This window comes from Mixophyes fleayi, chromosome 4 (assembly GCF_038048845.1).
Source record: "Mixophyes fleayi isolate aMixFle1 chromosome 4, aMixFle1.hap1, whole genome shotgun sequence".
NCBI lineage: Eukaryota > Metazoa > Chordata > Amphibia > Anura > Limnodynastidae > Mixophyes > Mixophyes fleayi.
The window spans coordinates 1,329,459-1,336,990 of NC_134405.1; positions in this window are offsets into that span (position 1 = coordinate 1,329,459).

Below are 7,532 nucleotides of genomic sequence, written 5' to 3' on the forward strand. Positions count from 1 at the left end.
ACAGTGCTTGGCTGCTCTCCAACTCTTCCTATCCCGATAATATACATGGGCAATGCTGCGTGCACTACTGTTAGGTGCACGCAGCTCTCCCTTTTCAAGCAGAGCCGGGTGAAGTGGGAGCAGGGTCCAGTCACCTCAATTATACAGTACCCCAGGCTTGGAGTGGGGTTTCCAGGCACTAGGAACCCCCCTCGGTTTGCCTATGATATGGTAAGATTCTTCGCACATACAAAGATTGTTGAAAAATAATTTATTTCAACCCTCAGGAGACTCCCATCAACCAGCAACACTTCCTCTAAACAATAAAAATGCACACTAAGATATAAGGAAGCAAACAAACAGCAACTGTGGCATATGACTGACTTTTAGTCTCTCAGACGCCTTGTATACAGGCCCAGCGCTCCCATAAGGAAAGGTTAGGCAGTTGCATAGGGCGCCGGGCTCTGGAGGGCGCCGGGCTCTGGAGGGCGCCACAGAATAAAAATTACTTTAAAACTGTGTGGCGACCGCTGACCATACCTTCCACGGCCGCCGCACAGCTTCCGATAAATCCACGGGGAGGGGGGGGGGGAGGGGCTATGGATCACCACCGCCGCCTCTCTGCTCCGTCTCGGATGTGAAAGTGTGCCTGGGGGGGGGGTGCGGGTTGTGCACCGCCCCTGCTTGTATATATGTGTGTGCAGAGTGTGTGCATATGGGTACAGAGTGTATATGTGTGTAGAGAGTATATGTGTACAGGGTGTTGTAGGTGTTAATTGGTCATTGGCCTTACTGGGACTTTTCTAGGCTTAATGGGGTTTCCTGGAGCATAGGTGGTACATTTTGCCTGTGCAGTATTAGTCCTACAGGTCTTTTGTTGGCTATAGGAGTTCTGAAGGACCATTATTGGGAAAAAAAATGGTAAATCTTCCGGTTCTGGGGTTGTGGACTGCAAAGCTCGGACAACTTGGTTTTATGGTAAATAACCAACAAGAAAAGTTTCTGTAACTGTCTGAATAAAGGAAATTCCATGCTAATTAAGCCTTTTCATCTGAGAGTTACCAACACATATTCTTGGCTTGAATGCAGAAGAGGGGGTTGTTAGAATTTCATCCTGTGTCTTGGAGAGATAGGAAACCTAACAACAAGTAATTTAGGAAATCACAGATTGCATTAAATCCAAGTTTAGAGAGCATATTACATCCTGATGCTAATCATTGAATGTATTAGCTCAGACTTTGTGGTGCCAGGTAGGAAAGCTGCCTGGTTTACCTCCTGCCAACATATGTGTCAGAAACAGTATATAAAGAGCCCCGTTTGACCATGTAGTGTATTATACCATCTGGCCTTCTGGAAGATTACTAGTACCTCTAACTAGTGTGTAACTGTCCTTGTAAGGACCTTTGAGCAAATAAAACATTGTTGCTTGAAGATTCTGCCTGCGAGTATAGCCTGTATCCTGTGACCAACAGATAAGAGCTTACATTCTAGTTTGTTTCCCATCTGTCCTGTGTTGAACCCAGATTCTCTTTTTCAACAATCTGCCCGCTACCCAGCAGTCATGATCCATAGTAAGCAGTCAGGAGGTACTAGCCAGCCCACAGCAAAGAGGCGCTGCAGCAGTTACACCAGATACCCAGAAGTAAGCGGTTCCAGGTGCTGGTAAAGGACCCTAGTGGTGACAGTAAGGTTCTCCTACAACTATTGCGCAGTTGGCATACGCAGTCGGTGAGTAACCCGTGGCACCAGTAGGAGTGGTCAGTACCAGCTGGTTACTGACAGTGAAGTAATGCAGCAGTAATACTTATTCTGTTATCTCCATCTCAGGCTTTGGCCAACTTTCCACCTTTGTATCTGGCACTTAGAGTGGACCAACCCGTCTACTTTATGTTGGCCCAAGCTAGGGTTTTAGTTCCACCTATGTGAGTCCACTTTCCGAATTATTTCCAGTGCAACTTTATGGTCCCTAGGTCTCTCCCTGAGTTTGTGTATGTGTGTGTGTGTAATGAGTGTATGTGCACATAGTGTGTGTGTCTGTGTAATGAGTGTTTGTGTAATGAGTTTATGTGCACATAGTGTGTGTGTGTTTGTGTAATGAGTGTATGTGTAATGAGTGTATGTGTGTGTGTAATGAGTGTATGTGTGTGTTTGCACAGAGTGTGTATGTCTGTGTAATGAGTGTATGTGTAATGAGTTTATGTGCACATAGTGTGTGTGTGTGTGTGTGTGTAATGAGTGTATGTGTGTGTGTGTGTACAAGGTGCATGTGGGTATAAACAATTTATGTATTTTTATCGTGTGTGTGTGTAATGAGTGTATGTGTGTGTGTGCACAGAGTGTGTGTGTCTGTGTAATGAGTGTATGTGTAATGAGTGTATGTGCACATAGTGTGTGTGTGTTTGTGTAATGAGTGTATGTGTAATGAGTGCATGTGTGTGTCTGTGTAATGAGTGTGTGTGTGTGTGTGTACAAGGTGTATGTGGGTGTAAACAATATATGTATTTTTATCGTGTGTGTATGAGCAGTACGTGTATGAGCAGTACGTGTATGAGCAGTACACAGTGCACCTGATTCCATTAGCGCAGTGTGTCTGCACTGTTCATGCTCAGAAAATAAATGTACGTAAATGCAGCTATTCCGATCAGCGACTTTTCGGCACTTAAAACTCCTTATTCCCGATGTCCGAGCCGTGGCCGGGGATGGAAGGGTTTTCTAACATTGGCAATGTGCAATAAGCGCGAGGTTGAATGATTGTGTGTGGATTCAGACTGGGTCATAGTCGCAGATGCTGAATAAGTGGCTTTATTTGTGGGTAGCCAGGGGCCGGTCTAGCATCCAAACTAGTGAACCACCTGTAATTAGAGGATTGTGGAGGATTCCTGGGGCCTGATTCACTAGGGAGAACAAGGAAAATAAAGGAGAACATTTTCTCCTGGACAAGGGGTGCAAATTAGTTTATTATTTTGCACATAAGTTAAATAGAAATACTTGGGCTCGGTTTTCTGAAAACCGAACCCACCCAAACTTAGGGGATCCGAGTAGGCTCACGAGCCGGCTCGGTACTTTCGCGCGTCCTTGGATCTGAATCGAGGCAAAACGTCATTGTTGCGTTGTCGGATCTTGTGGGTTTTGGATTCCGTAAGTACCTCTCTCCCCAGGAGATCCAGTGCCATTGCTCACCCAGAAACAGGGGTAGCAGTGTTCTTGTCACTCTCCAGTCTCCAGTGACATTGCTCAGTGCCATTGCTCACACAGAAACAGGAGTAGCAGTGTTCTTGTCACTCTCCAGTCTCCAGTGACATTGCTCAGTGCCATTGCTCACACAGAAACAGGAGTAGCAGTGTTCTTGTCACTCTCCAGTTTCCAGTGCCATTGCTCACACAGAAACAGGGGTAGCAGTGTTCTTGTCACTCTCCAGTCTCCAGCGACATTGCTCAGTGCCATTGCTCACACAGAAACAGGAGTAGCAGTGTTCTTGTCACTCTCCAGTTTCCAGTGCCATTGCTCAGTGCCATTGCTCACACAGAAACAGGGGTAGCAGTGTTCTTGTCACTCTCCAGTCTCCAGCGACATTGCTCAGTGCCATTGCTCACACAGAAACAGGAGGGGTAGCAGTGTTCTTGTCACTCTCCAGTCTCCAGTGACATTGCTCAGTGCCATTGCTCACACAGAAACAGGAGGGGTAGCAGTGTTCTTGTCACTCTCCAGTCTCCAGTGACATTGCTCAGTGCCATTGCTCACACAGAAACAGGAGGGGTAGCAGTGTTCTTGTCACTCTCCAGTCTCCAGTGACATTGCTCAGTGCCATTGCTCACACAGAAACAGGAGTAGCAGTGTTCTTGTCACTCTCCAGTTTCCAGTGCCATTGCTCAGTGCCATTGCTCCCACAGAAACAGGGGTAGCAGTGTTCTTGTCACTCTCCAGTCTCCAGCGACATTGCTCAGTGCCATTGCTCACACAGAAACAGGAGGGGTAGCAGTGTTCTTGTCACTCTCCAGTCTCCAGTGACATTGCTCAGTGCCATTGCTCACACAGAAACAGGAGGGGTAGCAGTGTTCTTGTCACTCTCCAGTCTCCAGTGACATTGCTCAGTGCCATTGCTCACACAGAAACAGGAGGGGTAGCAGTGTTCTTGTCACTCTCCAGTCTCCAGTGACATTGCTCAGTGCCATTGCTCACACAGAAACAGGGGTAGCAGTGTTCTTGTCACTCTCCAGTCTCCAGTGACATTGCTCATACAGAAACAGGAGGGGTAGCAGTGTTCTTGTCACTTGACAAAAATTGACTGGAAATGATTGGCAATAAATGTTATTGAGGTTAATAATAATAATGTAGGGAAAAGAAGAGCCAAATTATGTGATTTTAGCAAAAAGAAAATAGGGATTTTAGAAAAAATAGGGATCCAAAACCAAAACACAAAGTTAATCCAGATCCAAAACCAAAACTAAAACACAGGGGTCAATAAGCACCTCTAAAGTTAAATAATGACTGTTTTTTCATGCAGCACACATGTCCTACCCCAACTATAAATCTGTCCCCACATGTTATATTTACCTCCCCTCCAATGCAACATGGTTTTGCTAAGGTGCAAATTTTCTCCTTTTTTTTTTGCTTTGCCCTCCTTAATGATTTAAGCCCACAGACTCTTACTGAGACTTTAGTAGTCAATCGGTCATAGATTAGGATTTGTCGAGCATGATAAAAACATTGTTGTTTTTGGAAGCTGTTCCTGCTGTATTAGTTGGTTATTCAAGTTTAACTGATGCTTCGTAGCGATTGTGTTCATAATGTATAAAATAAAAGGGTTTTGTTCATGTTTGCAAATTGGACAGAAGTGTCTGTTGTCCAGTGAACTCATTCAGACCTGGACACATCGGCCACGCACATACACATACACATCCGTGTGACTTACACGCCCAGTGTATGTATGACCGTAGGGGGTGGACTTACATGCATCGTCCTGCTCATGGCAGAGGTTACTGCCAGGTCTATCTAACAAGCACCGATACTTGTTCTGTTACCGCCATCTCAGGACGTCATGAACAGAAGGAAAGCTTAGAAAAAAAAGTCTTATTACAGAGCACAGTTACTGAAAACATGCTCGAAAATATTATGTAGTTATTAAAATAAATAAAATGTGTTTATTCTTTATTCTTTTAATCAGTGGAACAGAAATCCGAGGACACATGTCCCCAACTATGTCGGTTATTGATTCCAGCTCCTCGCCAGTGTCGCTGCGGCAGCTGAGAAATAATAAACAAACCGAGTTTTCCAGGAATGCCGGCGATAAGCGATTTGCGATCATCACAATAAAAATCATACGGTTCGCGGCAGTGGGGGTGATGATGATAAATAGGCCCCACTTAGTTCCTGATTGATGGGACGTACGGTTCTATATCTTGTGTGAAGTAGCTCTGTGTATACTCAGAAATGGACCTTACGCCAATAAATGTGACTGCATGCGATGTATGTCTGAGCGCACGTGATCCCGATGACTGGAGCGTCAGGAGAGGGCCGGGAAGGAGCCGATGCAGCCGGTCCAAGTCCCGGGTTTCTCATACGCTTGGAACAGCTACAGGACAGTGTCAGTGCCGACTGATAGTGATGACTGACACGTCATAGTCTTAGTACTAACCACTACACATATGTGTGCCACTAAGTAGCACAGAACATGTGTATGTAAGTAAGATAGATCATAACAATGTATTGTATGTACCGTATGCACTGAAAGCCTCTTTATTTGTGAAAAGAAAAACATTAAAATCCATATTTTTATTAGTGATTATATTGTTGTTCATTTCATTAATAATATAAGCGTTATCTTGTGTTCTGATGTGATCTTATATTGTACTGATGTTTGTACGTATACTGCAGTCTATACTTACACCCAGATTTAAATAGAAACTCATCTTGAGATCTGCGTAGATTTAAATATGGTTGGAACTGCGCACAAGTTCAATGTTATTTTCTGAATATGAGTCAGGCCCATCGTCTCTAACACCTACCACTTAGGCACCTACCTGTGTTGGAGCGAGCAGAAGAGGCGCCATCAGGTCTTCTGACAACAGGGATCTTTAGTATTGCAGAGGGATCCCGTGGGGGCTGCGTTTCCTCTGTCCGCCATCTTGGTAGTGGCATTACTGGCAGCTGAGGAATGAGTCAGGCCCATTGTCTCTAACACCTACCACTTCGGCACCTACTGGTGTTGGAACGAGCAGAAGAGGCCCCATCAGGTCTTCTGACCACTGGGAGTTCTAGTATTGCAGAGGAATCTAGTGGGAGCTACGTTTCATCTGTCCGCCATCTTGGTAGTGGCATTACTGGCAGCTGAGGAATGAGTCAGGCCCATTGTCTCTAACACCTACCACTTAGGCACCTACCTGTGTTGGAGCGAGCAGAAGAGGCCCCATCAGGTCTTCTGACCACTGGGATTTCTAGTATTGCAGAGGAATCCAGTGGGAGCTGTGTTTCCTCTGTCCGCCATCTTGGTAGTGGCATTACTGGCAGTTGAGGAATGAGTCAGGCCCATTGTCTCTAACACCTACCACTTAGACAACCTACCTGTGTTGGAGGGAGCAGAAGAGGTCCCATCAGGTCTTCTGACCACCGGGATTTCTAGTATTGCAGAGGGATCCAGTGGTAGCTACGTTTCCTCTGTCCGCCATCTTGGTAGTGGCATTACTGGCAGCTGAAGAATGAGTCAGACAGAAGGAAGAGACAGGAGGGTCAGATAATTTAAATGCATACTTCTCTCAGAGCTGGAACCTGTTCCTGGGACAGTGTGGCTGCTGGTTACTAATCTATTGACTGAGACACTATACAAGTTAGTCTTCTATTATAATGTTAATTAAATACATTTATCAAGACAATAATTAATTTAAGGCTAAATGAGTAGTTATTACAATACAATAATCATTGATATATATAGATGATTGTTATACAACTGAAAAGTATAATATAAAAACATCTGAAGGCCTCACTAAGAGCCTCTGTTTCTCTAGTACCAGAATAACACCAGACTCTCCTGACCTGGTCCAACCCTCACAAACTCATGACAACTAAATCTAAACTCTTTCCAGGTGTCAGTGTCCAGTATGAAGAATCCAACCTTCCTCCATCTTATGAAGAGGTAGAACGTCTGATAAGGACAGTGAGGAATATAAATCCATCCGTGCTGATTATTACTTCTAGATCAAATCATAAGCCTCTACCTCTCCGCGCTGACTGACCCATATAAACGTGACTTGACCTATGTCCTTTATGGACAACTGAGCCCATTATCACTTACTGTAGAACCCCTATAGCAAGATTCCCTTCAAACGCCACTTTCTGAAGGCTCACACAAGCTGCCCCCTCTGTTAGAACCAAAACTCTAACGGGACATCTACTGGGACATTTCCGCAGTCCACTGTCCTAACTCCACCATATCCTACAGTGGTCCACACTGAACTTCTCATATGTGCTCTCTGGAGAACTGGGGACCATTTATGGGGTAACAGTTACAATTTGTGACTAACCTAATCTCACGCTACAACTGTGAGAGCTGCAGACAG